This window comes from Anolis carolinensis, chromosome 2 (genome assembly GCF_035594765.1).
Source record: "Anolis carolinensis isolate JA03-04 chromosome 2, rAnoCar3.1.pri, whole genome shotgun sequence".
NCBI classification, from domain to species: domain Eukaryota; kingdom Metazoa; phylum Chordata; class Lepidosauria; order Squamata; family Dactyloidae; genus Anolis; species Anolis carolinensis.
The window spans coordinates 161,855,059-161,881,339 of NC_085842.1; the positions used below are offsets into that span (position 1 = coordinate 161,855,059).

Consider the following 26,281-nt stretch of genomic DNA (forward strand, 5'->3'; position numbering starts at 1 on the left):
AGAAATATATTTGGATGTCATCAGCATACTGATAACACTCCACCCCATGCCTACTGGTTATCTCTCCCAGCAGCTTCATGTAAATATTAAATAGCATTGGGGATAGAATGGCACCTTGTAGGACACGACATAACAGCTCCTTTTTGAAGGAGCAGCTATCCCCAAGCACCACCATCTGAAACCTGCCTGAGAGGTATGATCAGAACCACTGCAGCACAGTGCCTCTGATTCCCAGCTTCTCCAGGCATTCCAGAAGGATAGCATGGTTGATAGTATTGAAGGCTGCTGATAGGTCTAGAAGCACCAAAAGGGACACAAACACCTTGTCAGTATTGAGATGTAGATCATCCATTGTGGCGACCATAGCAGTCTCAACTTCATATCCTGCTCTGAAGCCAATTATAGAAACTTCATTCACTTTGAAAAGTGGGTTTCATTTGACATTGCTGGAAATGAAAAGTCTTGAAATTTGAAATACAAATTTCAAAATACAACATGGCCTCATTTAGTAAAAACTTGGCTTCCCCAGCTACACTGCTATTGCCATTCATACATCTGCTATAGTAAACGTATTTCTGAAGGTTTTGAGAGTATAAGTAAATGTTTGATTTGTTCTACTGTTTGTTTTATATATTTTTATTGGATGTAGTTTGTCATTTTAGGGAAGTACTTTTATATTGTTTGTTGCCTTACCAGCTCCTGTGATGGAAAGATGGCAAACAAGCATTGTACCTGTAAGGAATATATATATTCTTTCTGCTAGAGAATACATTTGCAGATTAACTGGGTTAGATAATATCTTGCACACAAAAAATAAAGCATCTGGAAACAAAGAAGGACTGCTTGCTTTCCCTTTGGAAATGCAAAAGACACACAATTACTGTCTCCATCTCTGGCATTAATTCAAATGTATGTGTCCCTGACCCTCTTACAGCAGAGTAATGTACATGCTGTTTTTTTGTTTGTTTGTTTTTTGTAAAAGAGTCATTAAGAATCTACACTGTCTGGTAAATTAGGTACCAATAAATGCTCCAGGTTGGCCTTGGAAACAGCCAAATGCACCACAGTGGTGGTGGGTTAACATCCACATGACTGAGACGCTGCTGGACTGTCACTTCACTTTTTTATGTTGCCATCACTGCTTCCAACTGACTGCACAGCTCCATACAATTGATTGTAGAGACTCCATTCAAAAATCAGCAGAGGCACATGCATAAACAGGAAGACAGAGATGGTCAATCTTCCCAATGTCTTCCTGGTAATTGGGTTGCTATCATGCTCTGCTCGGACTGTGAAGAGAAAGAGCAGGTTGAAGTATCAGCTGACTCCCAGCAGCCACCCAACTTGAAGGCTTTGGAAGTTCCAGTAGCTGAACCTGAAGTTAGCAGCTCTCAATAGCTTCAAGAAGAGAGCATAGAAATATCTGCCTTGATGGAACTCTGTCAGGAAAGGGAAGGGCTCAGAAGTTGTTGATGCCTTTATAACAAGTGTCAAAGATCTCGTGAAATTCTTTCACAGATTCTGTGTGCATCTCCCTGGCTTTTTCTAAGGGAATGTTGACATGTTGTAGACTGCAGAAAATGTCCTTATCATTATCTACTCTTTGTAATGTTTTGCTAAGTTGAAGGGATGATGAGAGAAGCTTTATTAGGATGTGTATGGTTATAAACTTAGCACAGGAATTTGGTTAACCAGTTAAAATTCATGAGTAACCCAGGTTTTTTTAACCTGAAATTGTTCAGGGGGGGGGGTCAACTCCTAACCCCCCCCACTTGGCTAGAGGGCCCTCTCTGGAGTAGGAGCCTAGGGAACTTTTCCAAAAGAAATTGACACTTTGCTGCCGGGGAGGGAAAAAGATGGGAGGTAATGCCATCTTAGGAGCCCCAGTGGCGAGGTGCGTTAAAGAGCTGAGCTGCTGAACTTGCAGACCGAAAGGTCGCAGGTTCAAACCCCGGGAGCGGCTTGAGCGCCCGCTGTTAGCCCCAGCTCCTGCCAACCTAGCAGTTCTAAAACATGCCAACGTGAGTAGATCAATAGGTACCGCTCCGGCAGGAAGGTAACGGCGCTCCATGCAGTCATGCCAGCCACATGACCTTGGAGGTGTCTACGGACAACGCCGGCTCTTCAGCTTAGAAATGGAGATGTCAGACATGACTGGACTTAACGTCAGGGGAAACCTTTACCTTTACTAATCCCATCTTCTCCAGGAGCCCCATGGCAGACCCCTGACTCAGGTATATTGCAGACTTAACTCCATCCTCTCCAGTACCCAATAAGTCTGGCTCTCTTGATCTGTTTTCCCAAGACTTTTGCTTCTTTCATCCTTGTACTGTTCTTCAGGAATGATATGAAACAAACCGTCAAACATTACAAATCACTTTTGGTCAAACTGATCCGGACCCAAGCCTAATTCACTCTTTCATGGGTGAATTTCTCTCACTGTTGTCTCACCCCCATTCTCATGTTTAGTAAGTTTTTTTCTGTTTCTGGTAGAATCCTTCAGAAATTAATTTGTATTGGGAATGTCTTCTCCTCCTGCAAATAAGTATATATCTTACTACCCAGGTATATAATGTTATTAAATCAATGGACATGATGTAGAGCATAGAGCCAGGTATTCCTTTTTTTTTTTTTTTTTTTGCATAAGGTGAAGGAAAGCAACCTGCATTTGAAGATTAACATGCATGTATGTACGTGTGTGTATTCCCTGGGCGATCTGTTAGAAGGAGCACTTGCACATGCCTTCCCTCTCTCTCTTGACAAAAAAGTCTCACCCCCATTCTTAACTAGGAATCGTTTGTAAGTCAGATGTTAGTAACTCAGGGACTACCTCTATAACCTGCATTTCTCATCAAAAGTGCAGGAACTTTGTGAAGACATTAAGGAGTCCACTCAGGGTAATTATTGATTTTCATGTCCATGTGCACATGTGCTAAAGAGCTAAACAATCACTACGTTAGCGAAGATTGAAATAGGTCATGGAGACCATCTTGCATCATTTTATTAAGCATCTGCATGCATCTTTTTTCTTAAATTTACATATTTTAAGGTAAAGGTTTTCCCCTGATATTAAGTCCAGTCGTGTCTGATTCTGGGGATTAGTGCTCATCTCCATTTCTAAGCTAAAGAGCCGGCATTGTCCGTAGATGCCTCCAAGGTCATGTGGCCGGTATGACTGCATGGAGTGCCGTTACATATACCTTGCCATTTTTAATTCTTGTTAAGCATTCCTGAGGGGGTAATGAATGCAAAATATCTTGCATTTTAATGAAAAATTATTTCTATCTTTCTTGATGCATGCAATCTACTCAGAAGTAGACTCTTTGAGTTCAAATAGGTATACAAACCAGGCTTATGTATTTGCATTTATCCATTTGCTCCTGCTGATATGAGAAAGCTAATTAGGGGTAGTTCATTTTCTATTTCAGGCTGAGAATGACACGACTAATTGAGTTAATTAGGGTAAAGAATACAATGACTGCAAAACATAAGTGGGCCATCCATTTTTGTTTACCTTGTCTGAAAATAAAATAATATAAAATATACATTTGGAAGCTCAACATGCAGTCACTGAATAAGATCTCTTTAAAATTCTGGAGATAAATTGTGTCTTAAAGATCTCATAAAATAAGTATTAAATGCAGGATGAAAAAAGTATTTGTGCATTACATGATGATTATAGAGATAATTTACTTTGCTAATACATTTTCCCTCCAAAACAACATTATATTTAGAAGATCATTTATAATAATGTTTATCTATCTAGTGTTAAACTGGGCATGACATAGCTAGCCTTGCTAGACTGTAACATTGCAAAACAGTTTCCCAGAATTGTTTAGGAATACCGAAGCAGCGTGATACTGTTTTTTTCTTATGAATTAAACAGATTCCTAGATATAGTGATACTAGGATATAGAAAGTTAAAAGGTTTTCCCCTGACGTTAAATCCAGTCGTGACCGACTCTGGGGGTTGGTGCTCATCTCCATTTCTAAGTCGAAGAGCCGGCATTGTCCGTAGACACCTCCAAGGTCATGTGGCCGGCATGACTTCATGGAGCGCCGTTATCTTCCCACCAGAGCAGTACCTATTGATTTACTCACATTTGCATGTTTTTGAACTGCTAGGTTGGTAGAAGAAGGATATAGATATACAGTAGAGTGTCACTTATCCAACACTCACTTATCCAACGTTCTGGATCATCCAATGTATTTTTGTAGTCAGTGTTTTCGATGCATTGTGATATTTTGATGCTAAATTCGTAAATACAGTAATTACTACATAGCATTAATGTGTAATGAACTACGTTTTCTGTCAAATTTGTTGTATAACATGATGTTTTGGTGGTTAATTTGTAAAATCATAATCTATTTTGATGTTTAATAGGCTTTTTCTTAATCTCTCCTTATTATCCAACATATTCACTTATCTAACATTCTGCCGGCTCGTTTATGTTGGATAAGTGAGACTCTACTGTATATAGATATATAGAAAGCTGCTTATATATTGATCTCTGACTTGTCTAGGTTACAGCTAGAGCTGGCATGGGCAAACTTCAGCCCTCCAGGTGTTTTGGACTTCACCTCCCACAATTCCCTTACAACAATGCTTGCAGCCCGGAAAACTCACAGCAAACATTACAAGGTTGGAACTTATTTTCTACTTTAAAAAATGATATTTTTCACGGCAAAAACAAGAATCTAGTCCAGAAACAAAAATGGATTCTTACATAGAAAAGTCTTAGGATCTTTTCACATGGGACATTTTTGCCCCGTTTTGCCACTTTTATGTGTGGCTTGGATAGGGCCTGCCATACAAGATCACACGACATATGGCAGGTCCCACCCACATTCCTCGCAAAGTGGAGGGAAAGCACTGGAAAGTGCTTCCTCCACCACTACGAGGAGGAAAGAGTATTTTGGGTAGCTCCAATAGAACTACCTGCACTTTCCTCCCCTTTTTGCCATATGAAGGCAGAAAGTTGGCAGGGCAATGCATGTTGCTGCACATTGCTGTTTTTTTTTTTTGCCATTTGATGGGGGGAAACCCTGCTCCATCCCCACCATGTGATGAGGGAAGGAAGGAGAGTGTGCGGGGAGCCACGAGCCATCCTGCAAGCCTTCCCTTTATTGGTGCAATGGCATGGCCTGACAAGGCCATGTGAAGTGTTCTCTAAGCTATGTATGTGTGGGGCTTATTCCTTTTTTCACACACCTACACTCTGGAAAACCCTTTTCAACCTTTGATCAAATATTTTCAAATATCCTTTACAGTGGTTCATTTGTAATCACAAATTCATTGACAAAAGGAAATGTAAAAAGTATAATACGAGTTTTATGTAATTTTATATCAAACATCATCTGATCCCATTCGTCATATTCCTAGGAACAAGGTAAAATATTGGTTCTAGACCTAGTCATGCTTAGAATAGACCAATAAAGCCATTGTCCTCCCAACCCTGTTCTACACCTGCGAAACATGGACGGTCTACAGATTTCACACCTAACTCCTGGAGCATTTCCATCAGCGTTTCCTCAGAAAAATCCTGCAAATTTCTTGGGAAGACAGGCGGACAAATGTCAGCATGCTTGCGGAAGCGAAGACCACCAGCATTGAAGCGATGCTCCAACGCCATCAACTTCGCTGGACTGGCCACATTGTCCGAATGCCCGATCACCATCTCCCAAAGCAGTTGCTCTACTCTGAACTCAAGAACGGGAAACATAATGTTGGTGGGCAGGAAAAAAGATTTAAAGATGGGCTTAAAGCCAAACTTAAAAACTGTGGCATAGACACTGAGAACTGGGAAGCCCTGGCCCTTGAGTGCTCTAATTGGAGGTCAGCTGTGACCAGCAGTGCTGTGGAGTTCGAAGAGGCACGAATGGAGGGCTTAAGGGAGAAACGTGCCAAGAGGAAGGCCCGTCAAGCCAACCCTGACCGGGACCACCTTCCACCTGGAAACCGATGTTCTCACTGCGGGAGAACATGCAGATCAAGAATAGGTCTCTTCAGCTATCTATGGATCTATCCCCAAGACAGCGAAGACAGAGGACCATCATCCTCGAACTACGAGGGATCGCCTAAGTAAGTAGTAAGACTAATAACATCAATGGACCAGTCTGTCATAATAGATTACTGTATATACTCGAATATAAGCCAACCCAAATATAATCTGCGGCATCTAATTTTACCACAAAAAAACTGGGAAATCATTGACTCATGTATAAGCCGAGGGTGGGAAATTTCAGAAATAAAAATAGATACCAAAAAATTACATTAATTGAGGTATCAGTAGGTTAAATGTTTTTGAATATTTACATCAAGCTCCAATTTAAGATAAGACTGTCGAACTCTGATTAAATCATTATTCTCATCTTCTTCGATGTAAATGTGCTTATGTATCCTTTTAATAATAATAGAGTAAAATAATACATGTAATAATAATAATAAATACAGGAAAATAATACATGTAATAATAAATAGAGTAGAATAATAAATGTAATAATAATAAGATCAGAGTGAAATAATAAATGTATTATTATTAATAATAATAAAAATAGAATAAAATAAATGTAATAGTAGCAACAATAATAGAGTACAATAATAAATGTAATAATAATAGAGTAAAATAATAAATGTAATAATACCAATAAGAATAGAGAAAAAAAATAAATGTACCATATATTCTCGAGTATAAGTTGACCCCAAAATAAGCCAACCAGGATCCACACCCGAGTATAAGCCGAGGGGGGGCTTTTTTAGTCCTAAAAAAGGGCTGAAAAACTAGGCTTATACTCGAGTATATAGAGTAAATCCTTTTGATTTCAAAGGCTTTATTGTAAAGCTGAATTAAATCTGGATCCAATCCTCCATACAGAGCGAAAATAGGCATTGGCAATCTATTCTTAATCTATGCTCCCCATAGCCTTTTAAGAACTGTAGCTTGGAAGTATCGCAAATAGTGAGCAAATATTCTTAAAATTAATCTGTAATATGTCTTACCTTTCTTTGCAGTTTGTGTGTGTGTAGATATACACATGTATATTATTTTTATGTATTTGCACACTGCACACACAGAGACACAGACACATATTTCTACCCTTGAGGCTTTAAGAATACTTTCAGAACTTTATAATTAGTGTTTGTGGAAATTTTACGTTACTCTTATAAAACCTCTCATTAGCAGTGCACATTCATTGCTTTATTTATTAATTTACTTGCTTACTTTTATTTATTAAATTATTTTGATGCTTCACAGCTTGATACATTTTTAGCAAGTTCTAGACTTTACCTCTGAGGCCTATGCTGACATAAGCTCCATTAACATGAGCAGCTCTCCCAGTAACTGCACTTTTGAAGCCCGAGGTTATCATTTTCTTCCACTTGCTAATGAGGTGAACCGGGGGAAGAAAGGAAGAGAAAGAGTTTCCTTAATTGATAATTTTCTAGCTGACAGTCATTGAGAGTCCCCAATGGAAGATTCAGATAGAAAAGATGCAGACAAGAACTCCTTTTTAAAAAGGATAATAAATTCAATTAAAAAGAGCTGTTTTTAATGGCTGTGAGATGGCACCTCTTGAAGCAGCTATCAAAGAAGAAATTATGCAACAAATCCTTGTCAAATGGTTTAGAACACACGGATGACATGTACTGCTATGTTTTAGATGTTACTTTCTCTCTCCTCCATTCCTTCTCTCATTTCCAATGTGCTGTGTTTTCAGACAACAGGAGAGATATGCTAGAAAGATGGGGTTCTTTGACATAAGCACTCTGCCCCACAGTGACTTCAGTAAAACCTCAGCAACCGCTTCTGGAGAAGGGCATTTTGAGAGAGGGTCCTGAGTACACAAACCTTTCTCTCCTCATGTTTCTCTCACTAAAAAGATTTATTTGAAAGTTGATGAGGTTTTATTTTTTAACTATGACACAAGATAGCTAGAAACCTGGTACCATGGAGACAACTCTGCCTGGAAACACATGTCATTCGATGTGGCCACTCTATAGCTTCAGTCTCCATGGAGAAACTGGAACTCTTCTGGGTATATTTTGTTAGATGTTAGAAGTTCATTTGAATCAGTTGTGCCACTAGTGTGTGTAGAAGGGGGAGACACCGATAGTTACAAGTTATAGCCAGAAAACCTGGATTTCCATTGCTCCCAGTACATCAATCTACACTACTGCATTCATGTAAAATATTTAACTCCTAAAGTTGGAAGAGCTCCCAAGGGCCATCAAGTTCAATCTGCTACTATGCAGAAAAACACCATCAAAACCCCCCTGATAAATAGTTATCCAGACTGTTTAAAAAAACCCAAAGAAGGCATCACCACCATATTCCCAGGAAGCATATTCCACTGTCAAGCAGCTCTTACCATCAGGAAGCTCTTTCTAATGTTTAGGTGGAATCTCTTTTCATGTAGTTTGAATCCATGAAGCTTGAAACTTGCTCCAGTAAGATTTAATAGCTTCTGTGTTTCTGCACCAGTAAATCTGCTCTAGAAGTCAACCTGAACGTTCAAAAGGTACTACTACATGCTCAAACTATTTGGGAGAAAGAGTTCAGCATCTTGAATAGTTCCAATAAGATTTGGGCTAAAACTTGAAATAGATTATCCAGCACCAGCACGCCCGACAATAGCCATCAGCTTCTCGGCTCTCCACACAATTGAATGAGGCCAGTACCTATGATTTAGGTCAAGGCTTTTTATAAGACCTTGACAAAATATGCAAATTTATTTTTCAGTTTAGGTGAAATGCAGTAGAAAATGACAAATGTGACAGTCTCTAGACAGCTAGGTGGAGGAGCTGCCTCATTGACACTTACACTGACTGGCTTTCTCAGTCCCAAATTGCTTTAAAATCATTATAGAATGGTGCATCATTCTGCCAACCTTGTGTCCAGCCTGCTTGTATTGCAAGGTATGAACATTCATGGTTGAAACAAGAGTACCTAAAAGTTTTAGCCACTTCAACCACTGAGAATCAAAGTTGCTTTTACATTTACTTTTGCCTTCCAGGTTCTCAGTCAAACTTCCTAATTTGTCCAATATTAGCTTTCCATTTGACTCCAGATTCTCTGTGTGTCTGCATAGCAATGATTGATCCTATCAACAATTCTGGTTTTTTTTTATCATTGTGCTGCTGCATAACTACTTGCTATAATGCAATTGAAAGGCCTACCCACATTCATGGCCAGCATAGCTGGCTTTTCATATGTGGAATTGCCACTTAGGCTTAATATGTCTTGCCCTCCGGTCTTCTCATGAAAATGCATCAAGAACAGATTGCCCACTACTGATATGCCAAAATCTTGTATCTCTGATAGAACACGCTGCTTTATTGCTGACTACATGCAGTGATGTCCTGTGGCTTGCATCATAATTCTAGTTCATAGTAAGACATCTATGTATCAGTACCTACATAAAATAAAAAGAGATTCATCTGATTATGATCCAAGACTAAAATGCATAGCTGACTCCCTCTGAAATCCGCAGGTTTAAGCATATTAAGAACATGGTTTTAAGCAAGCAATGGGTGGAGGCATTGTTTTGAAGTATTATTAGTTTCCTTGGTTAGCATTTCAAATTATTGTAAAAAAGCTTAGAAGGTTTTTACTTTTTTAATGCCCATCAGATCTTAAAACCATCTGCAAACTCAATTTCTTCTACAGGTCAGCTTAACTTTGAATACTGTGAAAATCTATTAATACAGGAAAGATTTCATGGAAATTAATGAGGAGTATGAACATGAAAAGGCCTAAATTATTAAAATAAGGCAGATCTTAAGGTTTCTGTTTGAATTTTCCAGGCGTCTACTGCATATGCTTTGGATGTCCCTTATGAATTTTGATTTATTTCTCATAGTTGTAGAAGACAGTCATTTGCTGAGAAAAGATAGTGGGCAGACAGAATAAACCGAATGGAACTTAGAAATTGTAGCTAAAAAGAAAAGAAAAGAAAAAAGAAAAGAAATTGTATCTGAAACTTTCTATAATATTTTGATGCAGTAGTTCTATATACCTTCATTCATCTGTATTTTATTACATATCTGTATTTGGATTGTTAAGAGTAATGTGACTTTTTAGTCACCTTGTGAATAATCATTTGAACACATGAAGTAAAACAGGCAATTTATTGAATTGAATCAATATCATAGGTGGTTCTCATGCTGAACTTTGGAGTTTAGCAGCCACGATAATTGGAAATCGATATTCTGCTGCATTTTAGCAACTGAACATGAAAAATCACACTGTGACTACATCTTTATTGTAGCTGTTCATTTCTTTTTGTGTTTCTTGTCAGGCAACAAAAATAACTACCATGTTTAAAACTTCCCTTTCAATCATCTTGAAGCTTGCTCTACCTTAGTTCAAAAAGACCGAAGACCAATAATTTTGTTTGCTACTTAAAATATTTTCTCAATTATGAAAGAGCACTACATTAATCAACATTAATGAAGCTTTCATTAACCACTAGTTTCAAGTGTAACCACCAATGTTATTTTACATATTCTTTTTTATCCAGGATCAAACCTCTTGACAACAATATAACAATATGTGTATTGTTATTTAAAGTCATGTTAATAGGAACCAGAGACTAAATCAAAATCTTACTCACAACTAGAGTGGATCCACTAAATGAATGGTACTTGGTAAGTCAAAACTTATGTAAAACTCCTTTCTAGAATTAATTGAATTTAGGCCAATGTTTTGTTGGTGTTAGTATGATAAAACATACTTTGTGTGCATGGGCCTTTAAGCTAGCTGTTGACTGATAACAACCCCATGAGTTCCATAAAGTTTTCTTAGACAAGGAATATCTAGAGGTAATTTTGCCAGTTTCTTTCTCTAAAAAGCATAACACTAGGACTGACCTGTTATACTTTCTCTTTTTAAAGTCAGTGTGCTGCAAATGGAAACCACCTCTATGTTGAAATTATCCTTCTACAACATGTCCTACTTGAAACACACAATACCAAGTTCACTTTCCAAGTATGGTCACCATTCAAAGTATGCCAAATCCAATCCTTCACACTATGCAATAACAGCACTATGATTCCACTTTCATTGCTATGGCTGCATTCTGTGGAATTCTGGAGCTGACAATTCTAAATGCCTCTCCCTAAACTACAAGTCCCGAATTTCCATATAATTGAACCATGATGATTAAAATGATATCAAGGTGCTATAATTGTGTAGTGTGAAAGGGCCCCGTTTTTCTGCTTGTAACAAGAAGCCTCTTAAAATATAGTTGAAAAGGTTATACAGAATCAAAACAAGGGAAGGAAATGAATTCAAAGCTACTTCATGTTGATTATTTGTTCTTTACTTGTAACCAAGAGCCCATTCAGACCCAATATGTAGGACTGCTCTCAAGTTTACCGATGTCCAAACGACATCTCTGGGAAAACCAAATTAATGCAGAGTAAACTTTCCCTGGTTTACTCCACATTAATTAAACACCTCATTAGATCCAGATATTTATAAAGAATCCAGGTCTAATGAAGTGCTGGGCCTGTGGAAATTGACTCTCAGGACTGCTTCTGCTGTCCAGAGGGTCACTCTCTACAGCCATCTCACTTGGTTGGCTGTTGAAAAGCCCAAAGGAGTGGGATGACACCCACCCACTCCCCTCCAGCCCCCCATTTGGGTCCTCAAATTTACTGGAGAGGCCTTCTGACAGCACAGCCTCTCCCTATAGTTTTTCAGGCATGAGAAAATGAAATGACAGGTGGAGGGGAGGGGAAAGAGGTAAATTTTGTTATGTGTGGAAGTGCCCTGAGCAAACATTTACAACATGAAAGGAAACTGACTTTTTGAATCCAGACTCACATGTTGTATTGCACCTTGAACCACATGGAGAGGTATAATACATTTCTCCTCCTCCTCCTTATGTGTCATTGGGTGACCACAAATTTAAGGGATATTTGCCAGTAGAAACAAATTATCTGAGAGGTGTGGTGCCATTCTACCAAATAGTCATATAATGGATAATATTAAACAAAGCAATTAATTTATAATGAATATAATATACAGACCAAATATAGAATAAAATTACAAATGTTCATGTTTCCTAGGGAAGTGTGTACATACAATTAACCTTTTATATTTCAATCCTATCTTGTATGTGGTCCCGTACATCCTACACTTCTTTTACACGCCTTGTGGGAACAAGGGAGAGGGCCTTCTCTGCTGTGGCCCCCCGATTGTGGAACTCACTGCCCGTTGAGATTAGGCAAGCCCCCACATTAGTAGCCTTTAAGAAAGACCTGAAAACATGGCTCTTCCACTGTGCTTTTGGAGAGTAATTACTACATACATCTTCTCTGTTGCTCCCCTCCAATATCTATCCTCTAGATTGCACCACTATTTTATGACCCTGTTCTTTGTGGTTTTTATTCTTATTTCTTTCTCACCCCGTTTTAACTTAGTGTTCATGTGGCCCGCCCTTGTTTTTATTGTTCTTCTGATTTTGCGTTGTAATGTATATTATCATTTATTGTATTGTTCAATGTGTTATGATTTGTTGTTCTTTTTGTATTCTGTTATATTGTATTGTTCTGGGCATGGCCCCATGTAAGCCGCCCTGAGTCCCCGTTGGGGAGGTGGTGGCGGGGTATAAATAAAGTATTATTATTATTATTATTATTATTATTATTATTATTATTATTATTTTACCCAAGGGAAAAATCTATTGACCTCAATCGGAGTAACCTCTTACCCTGGGATTGAATAAAGGTGTAGTACTTCAAAGCTTTGGTTCTGTACGCTCTTATTCTGGAGCAAGTCCTATTGAGCTAAAGAGGATATTGGACTGCAGACCTAAACTGGGTGACCTTGGGCAAGTCACACTCCCAGTCTCAAAAGAAGGCAATGGCAAAGCTGCTCTGAAAAAGTCTTGCCATGGCCGATTTGCCATAAGTTGGAATAACTTGAAAGTACATGAAAATACATTGCTAGATCAATGATAATGGCTTTTACTAACCACAAGAATCATTATTTTTAAAATAAGAGGACTGGGGAATAGATGGGATGGGGAATTCAGAGAACTCAGTGATCTCAGTCTTCTCTCTAATTTCAGATCAGGAGGACTTGATTGTGGATGTACAGAGGTTAAGCAAAAGCTTCTCTCTCCCACTTCCACCCTTGTAGTACCTCTGAATGGATGTAAACTCTGCTCTGGGGTTCAAAATATATGTATGTAAACAGTTTTTAAATTTTGTATTATGTGTTTTATTATGTCATGTTATTGTTTTTATAAGAACTGTTGTTTTAATGTATTGTGTAAGGAATTGAATTCTTGCCTATTATTGTAAGCCGCCTTGAGTCCCCTCAGGTGAGAAAGTTGGGGTAGAAATGCTGTAAATAAATAAACAAATAATAAATTAGCATTTTGCCAGTAGGTCCGAACTTCCATGAGGCACATGTAAAAGCCTCCTGGTGAAAATGCACTTTTGGCCGTTTACTGAATGTGTTATTTTATAAAACAGGTCTATGAGAAAAATTACCACACACATCAGCCCACAAGGATTTTTCTAGTATGGCTACCAGGTGCTACTGGAGAGCAGGGCCAAAGGTACACTCCATCCAGTGTTCTTTCTCTCTGGCAGGCAGACCTACAGTGTGCTGGGCCTGACCTTGGAAGCTCAACTGCTCAGCCAGAAAAAACTGGAGCACACTTACACACATGCCTCCTAAGCCCCAGAGCTCTTATCACATGAGCCAGGTGAAGCATCCTGCTTTGCTGAAGAAACAGAGGGGCAGTGGGATGAATCTATCATTCCGTGCACCGCTCACTCACAGTAACACTTCCCATCACACATGGGAAGTGTCACCCAAACCACAAGAATCTGTACTGACTCCATTGGAGCCAGAACACCACGAGCAGGCTTTGTGTTGGGAGGGAAGTGTTGTATGATGTTTTCACTCCAATTGTAGGTGGGGTCTCTACCTGAAGTCCAGCGACATTGTGGGATGGGCAGCATGCCATTTGTTGCTGGACTGGCGGGGGAGCACCCGAGGACACTTCTCAAGCTCATCTGACGAAATGGTTGTAATAGCATGGATGCAGCTTTCACATGGAAGGGTGTGGCCTCTCTCAAACTCTCCCATCCTTTAAAGACCTTCAGCAGGAAAAGTGAAAGAAGAGGAGGAAATGTGAATGAAGCTGGTACAGGCACACACTTTTTTATGAGTATGGTGCTGGCATTAAGCTGATCAATGTACGGTCCATCCTCTCTTCTTTGCCACCACACCCACCTGTCCTGGAATTCTCCCTAAGTGATAGCAGGTGACATCAGTAAAGGGGTCAGAGCGGGAGGCAACTGGGGTAAGAGCAGGAGACACTGAGAGCAACATAAGCGAAGGCAGCAGCAAAGTGGTTACAATGGCAGTTGCTAGGGACTGTGAGCTCTCGTGTTGGCCCAAACTTGAAGAAATTTGCAAGCAGCAAATGTGGTGATGAAGAAAGCAAAATTAAAAGCAGGAAGAGGAGATCCAGCATTAGGAGCAGCAACAATGCCTTTCACCAGACCTTCCCTCTTGCTACCAGTTAATGTCACCTAGAGTGACCTTTGAAATACAGGAGAAATTGAAGGTCAATATGTGAGACAGTGTAATAAGGGATATCACAGGAGAGTTGATCACTCTAATTATTGATCAAGGTGGCTGAGATCTCTGAGTGGAATTCTAAACATTTCTTCAACCCTGAACTACAAGGTATTCTATAATAAACCCAGTTTTTATAGAAGCCTGTTAATTCAGGATATCTTTACATTGAGCAAAAAAGCTAACTTTATTAAAATTTTTGGTAAAAGGAGAAAACATTAATCTGTCTAAATTATTTACTATCAACTTTTCTATACAATATTCAGGGTGTTCTGAGAGCAAGAATAAAAGAATATGATCATAGAAGCTGAATATCAATTAACAATATAGGGTTTTTAAAAGACAATAGCAACCTTTGCTGCCTGACTGAAGCAATAAGCAATACGTGGACAAGGATGATGATCTAGTTGCTACAAATGACAAAGGCTTGTGCTGTGTATCCTTGCTAGCTGACCATGGAATTGGACTTTTACATGAATAATTCTAACCAGATTATCCTCAGATGGCAACCTTACTGGCTATGTGGAGACCCTGAGCTATGAAACTGGAGATGGCAAAGAATTGGGAGAACTCTTTGTCCATGCTGTAAAGGTAGAGGCATTGGAGCAACTTGAAACAGCTGTGACCATAATATTGAAACAGCTGTGACCATAATGAACTGATCTCCTGCAGGTCTCTATTTCCAGCTGCCACTATCACAGTCAATGTGTGTGTATTTTACTTGTGCCTTCTTCTTGCAATCCTTACCTAATTCTTTTCCTCCTTCGACACCACTGCATCTATCCACTCATTTACATTTTTATTTTCTTCATTTAGAAACCAGCTCTGCTCTCAAGGGCAGAAGAGCTAAAATTATTCATATTTTATAATACAGAATTTTTATCTCATTATTCTTGCTTTTGAAATGTTTGGATTATATAGTGGATGTCAAAAATAAACAAGGAAAAAGGATAACACTGAGAAAGCCCAACATTTTTTCAGTGGAATTGGTCCCAGGTCTTTTCTGCATCTGTTTAACCACTTGCTTTTGTCAGTCCTGCATCAGAGGACAAATGATTGCAACTTCACCATGTACCCCACCCAGTGTTTCCCCTCTCAGTTGTGAAGCCCTTAAAAACATCTTTAAAGGATTATGGAACTATTTACTCAATTGTGTTCCATGCTGACACCTGCTATTAGGGTAGACAAAGCACCCTGTAGGAGATTTGCTCTAACCTATGTAAATAAGAGAGGATAAAATATGACCCTAAGCATTTCTCTACAGAAGAGAAAGCACATAAATAGGTATTAGATATTCCTACCACGAAAGTCCTTAATTATCACAAATGTGTTCACATTTCTGTTAAATAGTCCTGGCAAGCCGTCAAGCTTCAGCAATTTATTAATAAGGTAACATGTCACACTGTTTCTTCTCAGAAGTATGTTTTCAAGGAATTCTCTCTCCCACCCACACACACACACCCACCACAAATTTATACAGTGATACAAGATCATTGTGACTCCTTTGTCAAGAGGAAAAAAATATTCTCCAATGTTTGGAATTTGTCTTTGGCTATTAAATTCACCTAGGATTTCTATAAAGTTTTCAAAGGCTCAAAATGTGTAATAAATTAGAGAAATAAAAATTAACCTCATTCAAATAATATCCATAATTATAGTAGAAATTCAGGTATTAGGCACACTTAATATGACAGCTTATTTAGATTTTTATTGATTAGTATCATAAAAAAGAAACTCTGTCAGAGCTTTCTGCACATCTTTTACATCTGTTTTGGCTTAACATTTGTCTCTAAGTAGCAACACAGTCTATAGCAGGCATGGGCAAACTAAGGCCCGGGAACCAGATGTAGCCCCCTGGGTGCTTACCTCAGGTTCTCTGAAGGACTCCCGGCCACTGCATGTCTTGGCTTCCTCCCGGCATAAGGATGGTGCCCCATCCTTAAGCCAGAAGGACAGCTCAAGGAACGCACGTGGCTGCTGAGAGCCCTCTGGAGCACTCTCAGCTACCGCCTGTCTCGCCCTCCTCCTGGTATAATGCTAAGAGGACAGCCCAAGGATCGGGGGGGGGGGGCAGAGATCAAGGGAGGATCGAGGCAGTCACCAAGTGTGCTGCATTCCTCCTGGCATAAGGATGGGGCAAGCAGCCAGGGCCGGTCCAACAATGAGGTGAATTAAGCGGTCACTTTGGGCGCAAAACATACGGAAGCGCAGTCGAGACTGCTTTTTCTGTTGATTTCTTGTAAAACATGATGTTTTGGTGCTTAATTTGTAAAATCTTAATGTAATTTGATGTTTAATAGGCTTTTCCTTAATCCCTCCTTATTATCCAACATTTTTGCTTATCCAACACTTTTATTTTTCAGTGATTGGTTTGGGGGGGACACCAAATTTCTGTTCGCCTACGCTTGAAAAATACTTAGGGCCAGCTCTGTAAGCAGCCCTGTCCTTATGCTGGGAGAACAACCTGAGGATGAACCAGGTCCTGCCCTACACCCTCCTGACTCTGCCTCTTTCCCGACCCTGCCACTCACAGGTCCGTTCTGCCCAGCATGTGAATTGCTCCCCTCCCTTCCGTCCCAACCCTTCCAGCTGGGCCTTCAATGCAGCCTCAAGGCAAAAAAAAAGTTTGCCTGTGCCTGATCTATAGATATTTTAAAATATTCTGCTCTTTTATGAATAGATCCTGTGATTTTTCATTTGAGGTAGCAGTGATCTGGTAAATATTTTTTAAATAATTTTTATTAAGTATTTTTTGTGATGCCTCATGGGCCTTGTAGTCCTGCTCCTAGTGCCATCGTGACAGATGAAGACGAAAACATGGGGTTTTCACCGGTTCAACAAGAGCCGGAATCTTTCCAGCTGCCGGATGTTGATGTTTTCGCCCAAGAACCCAGTAAAACAGACCTTGGGCATTCCTCACCCCCGTTCCCTAGGAGACAGTCCTATTCTGCAGACAGGGGAGTGAGAGAACAGACTCGCAGGAGCTTACGGATTGCAGCTAAACAACAGGCTGATTAGCCAAGCTTCCCTTGGGAAATTCTAAGGAGTTTCACATCTGGACAAAGTTGGGTTTCGTTTCCCGTTCTCTAGGGAAAGAGGTCGTTGGCGGGAAAACGAGACCCCAATATAGGGGCCTGGCATGTTAGAATTGTTGCGGAGTCAACAGAGCAGCTCCAGAAGCAACTTCGTGTTTCCAGCCTTGTGTGGACTTCGCAAAGTCCGCAACCCCAGTTCCTTGCCTTCCGGATCAAGTATTCAAGATTTGTCTAGCTTTGTTTTAGCCATGGATTCTTAGAATCTCTGTTTCGCCTTATTCCTAGTCACGGACCTTGTTTAATGATTCAAGTTTGTTTCCAGCCTTGTTCTCAAGCTACCTTGGACTTCAAAGACTCTGGGCATTTTCCCCACACTATTGCTTGGCAATAGTGTGTGTTTCGGTTATTGGATTAAAAACTTTGAACTCTAATATCATTTATTGGACAATACATTTTTGGACTATATTTGACCTCATTTGATAGGTCTGCTTCTGAACTATATTCTTCACTTGTTTTTATTACTTTTATATATTTACATAATAAAGATATTAGATAGATATTGGTCTCTGCATCTGGTTCTTGGTGCTCCGTTGCCACGGGCGTGACATTTTTGAATACAGGTTTAAAATAGTGGGGTTCAAAAATGGGAGAGGGAAGTAGGGGGGTAGGGAGGAGGGGGTGGGGCTGGGAGAGGGGTTATAGAAGAAGGGGGAGGAAAAAGGGGAAAGGAGGAGAAACAAAAGCAAAGGGGGTGGGTTTTAGGAGGGGGAGGGGGCTAAAGAGAGATTTGGGAGAGTCGGCTGAGTCTTTAGATGCCAGAGAGTGGTCCCCTTGTGGTGTCAGCTATTCCGTGGGTAACTGTCAATTTGGGTGGGGGGGTCCGTTTGCCTCCTGAAGTGACATGTTGTGTTGCTAGGTTTGTATATTTCTGGTTTTTCTTATGGAATTTCTTCGAGGTATGTCCGTCTTTTTCTTATGTATTCTTCAAATATTGACCAGTCAGTTTCTTTTATTGGTTGTCCATGGTGTTTCGTCATCAGGAAGGTTAGTCTGTCCATGGTCTTTATTTCCCATACTTTTAATAGCCATTGATTAATTGAAGGGATCTGGTTTGTTCTCCATAGTTTGGCGAAGGCAATCCTGGCTCCTATAACAGATAGTTTAGAATTTTTTCCTCATTTGTGTTCAATGTCAAATTTTTAAGGCCCAATAGGTATAGCTCTGGTCTCATATGTAGTTTCTTTCCCATTATTTTTACACATTCTTCATGGATTTTTTCCAGTACCTCTTTGTTTCAGGACAGGACCACCACATGTGGTAGAAACTGCCCTCATTCACCTGGCACTTGCAACATTTTATTTAAATATTTTTGTTGTAATGGCCTAATTTTTTTGGAGTGATGTACCATCTGTAAATCATTTTGTACTGATTTTCTTTTAAGTCGGTTGCATATGTGTGTTTTATATTTTTCTTCCAGATTGATTCCCATTCCTCATATCTTATAGGCCTTCCTATATCTTTGGACCATTGCACCATGCTTCCCTTAATTTGTTCTTCCTCGGTATTCCACTCCAAGAGTTTCTTATATATCTTTGTAATTAATTTGTTTTCGGACTCCAGGTAATTTTTTTTTTGCCCATTAAGTTGCTCAAATATAATTCAGGAAAATTCATTAGCTGAATCATTCTAGCTGTTTTCAAAAATTAAACAGAAAACATAATATGGAATATACTAGCATAAACTTGAATGAAAAATAATGATTGTTGTGTTGATACTAAGTTGACCATTCCATAATTATTTCTCCCTCCTTTAACCTTAATGGGGAAATATATTAACCTGACCTTGTGTATGTGTACACGCCTTCAAGTCACATCTTGACATTTGGTGACCTCATGAATACTATAATTTTTTTTTAATCCGCAAGGAATATCTATCTAAAGGTGGCTTTGCCAGTTCCTTCCTCTGAAATACAGACTATGACACTTGGCATTTCCTAACTTACCAGTAAATACAATAGTAATACATTAATATTACAAGCCATATTGGCAGCAATGGAATAATTCCATGTAGGTGATGGAGCTGTTTATTTGTTAGGAAAAAAAGCTGATGGAGTTTTTATTCTTCTCCTATTCAGATCAGGGGTTTTAGATGCATTTCACTTAAAGTACGGGTTTTTTTTAAGTAATATGTAGTTAGCTACATGGTTTCTGTTTGATGTGTCTTATAGCTTGATTTTAAGATGTTCCTGGTGAGTTTCTGCTACAAACCGATCATATGACCAAAGATAAAAGCTGTGTCTTTGCTAGCTGCTGCTGCTGTCTGGCACTTGCCTAGGTTTTCCTTTTGTGATTTTCCCATTGTTTTGAGCATGTTTAGTATGCTCATTTTATAACCATTTTTGTTTTGCTTTTGATGATATTTACATTAGTTTTTTATGATTCTCTGTCATAGACAAATAGGGAGAGTGGTTGAGAAGTACTGCCAATACATAAATGCATTTAGGTTGAAGTAAGGTCAGCTGAAAATCCACTTGTTCCAAGGTACAGTGATGGGCTATTACTTTCCCTTTGAACAACATTGGTTCTTTACAGTAGATTTGAGGTTGACAGAAAACTTTCTCAAGGTTAAGAGGGGTTTTTTTGGGGGGAGGGGGGAGAAGAAATGTATTTTTCCCCTAATAAACCTCCAGCAATTTAGGTTTTTGAATCAATCCTTCAAAATGGCTCTCAAGAGCGATCAATGCTTTTGCCATCAAGGAAAAATTATTGTGATTTTCTCTGCCAGAGGCCAACAACAGTCTGGTTCCTCACTGAAGAGGACTGCAATGTAAACATCTCCTCAGGCGCAATTTTTAAATGTGTTTTTGTTTAAATATTTTCCCAAAGAAATATTTTTTTCTTTTGCACAAGGAAAACATGGAACAATTGGCACTGAAGGTGAGTCCTTGTGTTTAGTATTTTAGTGTTTTTACTCTCTCTCTTATAGCTTCAGTTGTTTTGAGCAATGTTATTGGATGTGGCCATTGGAGCGTATTTCAACATTATCTTATATCTTATTCTTGGGAAGGAGAACACAGGGTGCCTCTACATTGTAGAATTAATGCAGTTTAACATCACTTTTGGACCTTATCCCACCCACCCCCATTTAAAAACATTTTGTATCAATTGAGGGTACAATTTATGATGGAGCCCTTCCCACGAGGCAGGGGAACTTCCTGCCAGCTCCATCATGCTTCATTATGGAAACTTCAGAAACTGTCATAAAAAGAGAGAAATGAGAAGATGGTCAGAGATTGTTTTCTAGACTCAGGAACCAGGATATAACTGAAGAAAAAAGAAAAGCATGTGGAATAGGAGCTGTCAAATTTGCCTGGGTTGAATCACTTCAGTGATGGGGAATAAGGGACTGTCCCCTACTTAGCACTGACATTTCTTTCCCAAAATCCTGCTTAATGAGCATGGCATGGCAATTTTTAAAAGTCAGGTTTCCCCTCAAGTGCGGTCAGCTCCTTGGGTCTACTCTAAGGTAGTGGGATCCAAGAAGAAAGTCAAGTATCCCATAAATCTTACCCCCAATGTTTTTTCTTTTAAAAATTGAGTGGGCAGAGACTACACTGGCTCATGGGATAAATCTGAAAACTGATGATTTCAGTAAAACTGGCAAGAAACGACAATGTTGAAGAGAAATGAGAAACAGGAGGATGTACTTTATAATGCTATGGGATATAATGCCACAGTAATATGACACTCCCACACACACACACAAACCGTGGGATAAAGTCTTTTGGCAGAGGAAGATAAAAACCTTGTAAAACTAGGACACCCGTGATTCCATAGCACAAAGCCATGGCAGTTAAAATGACCTCAAACTGCATTACTTCTTCAGTATAGATGCACCCATAGTCAGAAAGACTATACAGACTTCATTGCACGTCTTTTCTTACATTTTTGCCTTCCACTCCTAGTATCCCCTTCATCCCATTTTATGGTGTTTTCTTTCAGTACTGAGACCACATTGTGAGAAAAAATGCAAATAGAGACAGTCCCCAAGTTACAAACAAGATAGGCTCTGTAGGTTTGTTCTTAAGTTGAATTTGTTTGTGAGCCAGAGCAGGTACATTTTTTAAGTGTATCTCCAGCCCTCCCTCCCACACACACACACAAGCTTTGGAGAACATAAGGAAGGGTTAACACCCCTGTGGTGTTTCTTTTGCTGTCTGTTCCCCTGTTCAGAAGATTTAACCTCACTTTCTGTCACTGTGATAATTGGATTTTGAAATCCAATTAAATTTGACTTGTAGTGGAAACAAGAATTTGTGGATTCAGTGAAGACCCCCTTTCCCTTTGAAAACTTTCAGGAGTGAATTTCCCTTCCTAGGGGTATATTTATCTCAAATCCCATTGTTTCACTCCCATTCCTAACTATGAGTCATTTATAAGTCAGATGTTTGTAACTCAGGGACTTTCTGTAAAGTACAGCTGTAAAAATACACCTATTGTGTGGATTACTCTTCTGAATCTGAGGAGGAGGTAGAACAGGAGGAACTCCCTTCCCAGTGATATCCGGCAGGCTCCATCCCTTCTGAGTTTTAGGAAAAAAGTAAAGACTTGGCTTTGTGAGCAGGCGTTTGATGAATGAATTCTGTTGGCTCGACTCGGTCCGAATTAAGGTTTATGTACAAGGTCTTGTGGACGAATGGCTCAAGTATTTTATAATGTATGGTTTTAAATCTATTTATTGTATTTTGTTAAATTATCTAATTGTTTTAATTGCTTATGTTTTATCTTTTTGTATTGTATATTGGCATTGAATTTTGCCAGATTGTGAGCCGCCCTGAGTCCCTTCAGGTGAGAAGGGTGGGATAGAAATTATGGAAATAAATAAATAAATAAACAGGAGGCCAAAGAGGTAGCACTTGGGGATTTGGGGCCAAGTGTTGAGGAGGAAGGAGAAGGTGAGAAAGACATACTACAAGTCCCTACATTTTTAGGATGGCGAAGGGCAAAAGAAGAAAGGAGAAGGTCAGCTAGAAACACAGCAAAAATGCTGAGCAACCAGACCTCACCCTAGGAGCACCTGTGCTGGAAGCTCAGGGCTATAAATTAGCAGCAAAGCCAGTAGTCAGTGCTGGCAGCAACCGACCTGCTTGGTGTGTTTGTGTTCATGCTACATTTACAGCATAGGCTTTGCAAGACTTCTTGCTGCAGACTCTTGTTCTTGTATACTGGAAGCCTTTTCTGTCAAAGACTCTTGCTCCTGTCTGCTGTGAAGACTTGTGCCAAATACTTTTGTTTCATGTCTGTTGTAAGACCTTGCATTGCTTTTGAACTTTACCTTCTGTTTCCTTTGCTGTTGTTTTCATTGTTGTTGTTGTTATTTTGCTGAAGTAAAGCTTTTTGGTTCCTTTTGCTCATGTTGTAAGGCTGTTTCTGGAGCAAAAGCTCATCAACAACACCAACTCATCAATTGACTTATACAGCTTCCTTCCTAGTCACAAACTACAGGGCAAGGTAATATTCGTTTACCAGTGTCTCTCCTTATTTTTGAAATGTCAGGGCAAGGACAAAATAGACTTGGACAGCTACCAGACCTGTAGGAAACTAGATTGTTGTTTAAGGGATATTGGGTAATAGATTAGAAGAGATTCTTCCCACTTTTTTCTCTTCCTGAATTCTTCTCACCCTTGAGAAAACTACTGTAAATGTCCTAGTAATTATAGAGGTGTCTGCCAGATTATGACACTTATGCATTTATGACACATTTGAGATGTAGACCAATATAATTATTTTCCACATTGTTGTTGGGAACGCTGTCCTAGAAAAACCATTATTTTAAAAAGGAATTGAATTTTAATCCAGTGTTCGCCTCCCTTAAAAAAATCACCATGCTCTTGCGCATTGTGGGGTGGGTTTTTAGTGGGTTAACATAAGGCATTAGTCCTATTCAGATGTTCCTATGTGAAGGAGGTGGTACTTCTAGCCTTAATTCATCCATCATTACCTTCCATGCAAGGAGAGTGACAGAATGAAGAGGAGAGCCTTCCCTTTAACACTCCTCCTTCAAATGTGGAAAGCATCCATATTTAGCAGAGGATCCCTTATTTATATTGTTCTGTATTTGGGGATAATAGAAGGGTGGGTATAACAGAAGAATAACATCCTCCTCTTTCTAATGTGTTCATTACGAATATCTGATTAGAGCAATTGCATCCTCACTGTAGAAGAGTTTTTTTTAAATTTTGTGTTACTGATAGAGATGGCTTAAAACTATGGATGGTTGGATGGGTTTATATTAAGGCAATGTCATTCTGCACTCCATCTAATTTCTATGTTCATCAGGAGCGTAGAGGGGGGAAATGTTTACATATATATTAAATGTACATTTCTAAATACTGACCATGTACAGTTATTTTGTGCCACCTCTGGCCAGCTGTCAATCCAATTGTCCTAATCCAGCCAATTTCACCACATACTGCTTGCCCTCTTATGATCCTCTTTCAGGAATATTACATACTGGCATGTACAATTAATCTGATGAGTGTTGGTATAGAGGGAAGACATAAGAAGGGAAATCACTACAGAAGTCATCCTTCATAACTAGCACTTTTGGCCCAATTCCTCTGGATCTAATCCAAGATTTTATCATTATATTTTTGTATGTGATTTTTTATGACTTGTTTTTATTGTTGTTTGATCTGTTTTATTGCTTTGTTTTTATATTGTTGATGACTGGGCCCCATGTAAGCTGCCCTGAGTCCCTTCGGGGAGATGTGGCGGGGTATAAAAATAAAATTATTATTATTATTATTATTATTATTATTCATTCCTTACATTTAAAACAAGAACTGGCAGAAGGCAGTGGGGAGGGCCATCTGCTTTAACATAAAGCAACATAAACTTGCCATGATCTGTAGGATCAATGTAGCCTACATAGGGGGCCACTTCAGATACTTTATTGAGAACCTCCTCAAATCATGTTGCTGGGACAAAAGATCTTTCAAGGGCCTTTATAAATCCAACTCGATTTGATGACTTGCATTTTCAAAATGAAGGAGAAATATTTAACTTCTGGGCACTGAAGCAGTGACGTTCATTAGCTTATAATGGCAATTGTAGTAGTTCTACATTATGTCTAATCATCCAATGACTATATTTTATTTTTATTTTATCCTTCACTGTCATCTGCTAGATGAGTGAACTTATCTTGTGGATTGGTTTTAAGAAAGGTAATTTAAGAATAACAAATAAAAAAAAATCTTGATTTTTCTCACTTCAAAGTAAATTCTCAATGAGAATAATTCTTCAATAGAATACTGAGCAATTGTCTTTCTTTTTATTGCTGATTTATGTTCATTAACTGCCACATCTCCTTTCACGGTACACATACAGTATGTCTCTCTTTCTCACTCTCTCTAGATGGATGGATGCATGGATGGAAAATCTGGATAAATTTACTGTCTTTCTGTACTTTCATTTTGCACTAGTCTGGGTACATATACTGACTGCAAAGCTATTTTAGAATAAATTCAAAGTGCCTGTATTATTTAATGTGTGAGTTTTTCAAGTATGTTCAAAGGCCTTGTTCAATGGTGAGAAATTGATTTCATTCATGTCTGGAAAAATATGTTTTGATGTCAAGATGGAAGAAAAGATCAGACTAGAATCTTTCTCACAGATCTTTCATCCAATCTGTGCTGAAACTATGGTCCGCCCTGTCCAGATCTGATGGCAAAATCCTTTCAGATGCATTTTGTCCATGGACCTCAATCCTTGAGGGAGTACCTTTCCCCATATATGCCTTCCCAAGGATTAAAATGTGCTGGGGAAGCCATCATCTGTGTTCCCCTCAGTGCCAAAATATAGAAGAGGGCCTTATCAGGAATGGCATCCCAACTGTGGTATGGTCTCCCTTTGCATTCTAAGTCATTTGCATTCCAAGTTAAAACTTGGTTGTCCACCAAAACCTTTGTGCTTTATTAATTCTACCCAAATATGTTATTATAAAAATAAAATAAATAAATCTGTTTTTAACTCATGATATTTGTAGTGAACCTTACCTATTAGGCCTGGAATGAAGCCTTGGTAACAGTGAGTGAGGCAGACATCCATTTCGTAGAGGAATGCCAGGCAGCCATCTTGAGTGTGGTTAGAAAGGAGGAGGAGCTTAGAGAGAGACTCCTAGGATTGGCCAACCGGAGCAGAGGGGAGGAGCCAAGTCTTAGGGAGCAGAAGAAAAAAAAGAGCTCCAGGAGAGTTCTGTTTTAGGGTTTGAAGAGAGCAGTTCAGTTTTGGAGTTCGGAGCGTGTGTGTGTGTGTGTGAGAGAGAGAACTGAAAAGCTGTGAAACTGACAAGCTAGGTCAAGCAGTTTGGATCTCTTGAAGGGAAGATAACTCAAGGGATTGACTCTCACTACTGGACTGGTTAATAGAAGGACTCTAGGTTAGAGTTAATTAACAACCCAGGGGAACTCATGTCTATTCTCAGCAAATAGAGTGAGGGTTTTTGTGACCAATAGATAGATTGGTTGGTTGGAACTGTTTGAAACTAAGTGAAGTAATCTGGAACATACAACTAAGTTAAGCTGAAGAACGCAGTAACCGTTTACGCTTATGAACCTCTCTGAAGTAATCATTTACCTGTTTT

The 26,281-nt window shown here is 39.2% G+C and overlaps 2 long non-coding RNA genes across 2 annotated transcripts; one reads left to right on the forward strand and one right to left on the reverse strand.

The window, feature by feature from the left end:
- The first annotated feature begins 2,051 nt into the window (after positions 1 to 2,051).
- LOC134296323 (uncharacterized) lies at positions 2,052 to 13,207 on the forward strand. Its single transcript, XR_010003026.1, has 3 exons — positions 2,052 to 10,648; positions 10,895 to 10,988; positions 13,078 to 13,207. It is a non-coding gene; the product is annotated as an uncharacterized LOC134296323 (long non-coding RNA).
- Positions 10,116 to 25,784, reverse strand: LOC134296322 (uncharacterized). Its single transcript, XR_010003025.1, has 3 exons — positions 25,695 to 25,784; positions 13,948 to 14,119; positions 10,116 to 13,355 (listed from the first exon to the last, which is right to left on the reverse strand). It is a non-coding gene; the product is annotated as an uncharacterized LOC134296322 (long non-coding RNA).
- Positions 25,785 to 26,281: the final 497 nt, after the last annotated feature.